Source organism: Dendrobium catenatum, unplaced genomic scaffold, assembly GCF_001605985.2.
Source record: "Dendrobium catenatum unplaced genomic scaffold, ASM160598v2 fragScaff_scaffold_716, whole genome shotgun sequence".
NCBI classification, from domain to species: Eukaryota; Viridiplantae; Streptophyta; class Magnoliopsida; order Asparagales; family Orchidaceae; genus Dendrobium; species Dendrobium catenatum.
In genome coordinates this window covers 14,309,542-14,312,726 of record NW_021319178.1, presented here as the reverse complement: position 1 = coordinate 14,312,726, position 3,185 = coordinate 14,309,542, and positions in this window count along the sequence as shown.

Sequence of the window (3,185 nt, the reverse complement as noted above, 5' to 3'; positions counted from 1 at the left end):
GGAGAATATCCCATAGCTGACTGGGGAGCGATGAAACAAGAACTGAAAAGAAAATATCTCCCTCCCTCATACTACCCTAGGCTCTTAGACCGTTGGAATAGGCTAACCCAAGGAGGTAAACCCGTTAAGGAATACATTTCAACATTTGACGATTTCTTAATTCGTTGTAACGGGGAGGAGACCACCACTCCTACACAACTCCTGTCCATGTTTAGAGCCGAATTACGGGAAGATCTTAGAAATGAACTCTTTGCTAGAGGGGTGAGTACGTATGAAGCTGCCTGTAGTCTTGTACTGGACTTGGAAGAGTCTAGGAGCCACACCACTAGGACTGAAGACTTCAGACCCAACCCACTCAAGTCTTCCTCTCACCAACCTTACAACAAATCCACTGGACCCTCTAGTAGTCGACCTTCCCCTAATCAAACCCAACCTCGAACAGACTACAAAGGAAAAACACCTGATCGAGAGACACCCAAAACCACCGTTGGCACTAAATGTTTTAGATGCCATGGGTATGGACACATTGCCTCTCAGTGTTCCAGCCCGTTTAAGGTTACGATAATTGAGGAAGTGATGGAAGAAGAGGATGAACTTGAAACTGAATTAGTGCACCATATGGACGACGACGAGAAATTTTTCGATGAGGGGGATACCGCTGTGATCCATTGTCTTCAAAAGATGAATCACTTGGATTTGCAAGTCGTCAGGTGTGCTTTCTCCCAACCTAAACCTAGCGACGACTGTCGAAGGACCTCGATCTTCTACACTTTCACTAAGATTGGAGATAAGAATTGCAAAGTCATAATAGACAGTGGAAGTTGTATCAACGTTGTATCTTCTGCAATGATTTCAAAACTTCAGTTAAGGACCACGCCTCACTCGAACCCCTACAAAATCGCCTGGATCAACTCAACCACCTTGGAGGTGAAAGATAGGAGTCTCGTTCCTGTTGAGTTCATCGGATATAAGGAGAAAATCTGATGCGATGTGTTGACAATGGATGTGGGTCAAATCATCCTTGGCCGCCCCTGGTTGTTCGACAACGATATACACATTTATGGCCGATCGAACACTTGTGTATTTGAACACGAGGGCAAGAAAATCAAACTCTTACCCACACAACCTAAGTCTACCAAAGAAGAAGTTAAACCCAACTCCCTGAAACCAACACGGGCTTGAACTTATTAACTGCTAAAGACTTAGGTACGGAAATAGAATCAGGAGCCTCTCTGTACACGTTAGTAGCCCGGGAAGTCAGTATTGATCAAGAAGAGCCTATCCCTGAGGAAGTTAAACCACTTATGGAAACTTTTTCTGATATCTTCCCCGAAGATCTACCCCACCAACTACCACCTCTAAGGGATATTCAACACGCTATTGACGTAGTACCTGGCGCCTCTTTGCCAAATCTTCCCCACTACCGAATGAACCCTACTGAACATGAGGAACTCAAAAAGCAAGTGAATGAATTACTTCAACGGGGTTTCATTAAGGAGAGTCTTAGCCCGTGTGCGGTTCCTGCCCTTCTTACCCCTAAGAAGGATGGATCGTGGAGAATGTGCGTTGATAGCCGTGCTATCAACAAAATCACTGTCAAGTACCGCTTCCCAATCCCTCGGTTAGATAACATGTTGGACATGATGACCGGAGCCACGCTATTTTCTAAGATCGATCTTAAGAGTGGCTATCACCAAATTAGAATCAGCCCCGGGGATGAATGGAAGACGGCGTTCAAAATCAAAGATGGGTTATACGAGTGGACTGTAATGCCTTTTGGATTAAGCAACGCCCCGAGTACTTTTATGAGAGTAATGAATCAGATCCTTAGGCCTTTCCTTGGAAACTTTGTTGTAGTATACTTTGATGATATCCTAATCTACAGTCATTCGGTGGAACAACATTTGACTCATCTGAGACAAGTTTGTGAGATTTTGAAACGAGAGCAGATTTATGCCAAGTGCACTTTCCTCACCAATCAAGTAACCTTGGATTTATCATCTCTTCCCAAGGCATATCTGCTGATCCCGAAAAGGTGCGAGCTATAAATGAGTGGCCATAACCCAAAAATATTAGAGATGTTAGAAGTTTTCATGTATTGGCCACATTTTACCGGAGGTTTATTCGAAACTTTAGCACCATCGTAGCACCAATAACAGACTGCTTTAAGAAAGGAGAGTTTCTTTGGACCACAGTTGCAACTAGGGCTTTTGAGGAGATTAAGAAGCGAATGATGGAAGCCCCTGTGATGAGGTTACCTGATTTTTCCAAAGTTTTTGAGGTGACTTGTGATGCGTCTGGAATTGGCATAGGTGGAGTCCTTTCCCAAGAGGGACACCCAGTAGCTTACTTTAGCGAGAAATTGAATGACACGAGACAACGGTACTCCACCTATGACAAGGAATTTTATGCCATCATTCAATCCCTTATGTATTGGCGACACTACCTTCTACCTCAAGAATTTGTTATCTTTTTGGATCATGAGGCCTTACAATACATCAATTCTCAAAAGAAACTAAATGCTCGGCACGGCCGTTGGGTTGAATTCCTGCAAGAGTACACGTATACCATTAGACATAAAGCAGGATCTGAAAATAAGGATGCTGATGCCTTAAGCCGTCGAATGATGATTACTAGGGAGATGACTACTGAAGTAATAGGTTTCGAATGACTCAAAGAAGACTACCCAGAATGCCCCGATTTTAGAGAAACCTATTCTGCGCTTACCACTGGGGATGAACGAATTATTGGAGAGTTTGTGTTGGAAGATGGATATTTATTTAAATTACAAAAACTATGTATTCCCAAAACATCTCTACGAGAATTCCTTGTTTGGGAATTACATGCAGGAGGGTTAGCAGGTCACTTTGGACAAGCCAAAACCATAGCTGTTTTAGAAAACCAATTCTTTTGGCCTAGTTTAAAGCGTGACGTTAGTAGACTTCTTAGGAGATGCCACACCTGCCAACTCGCTAAGCAATGCAAACAGAATACGGGGCTCTACACCCCTCTACCCGTACCTAATTGTCCATGGCAAGATGTGAGTATGGATTTTGTTCTTGGTTTACCAAAGACTTTAAGAAAACATGATTCGATTTGTGTAGTTGTTGATCGTTTTTCTAAGATGGCCCATTTCCTCCGTTGCACTAAACTTTTGACGCCTCCCGTATTGCTAAACTCTATTT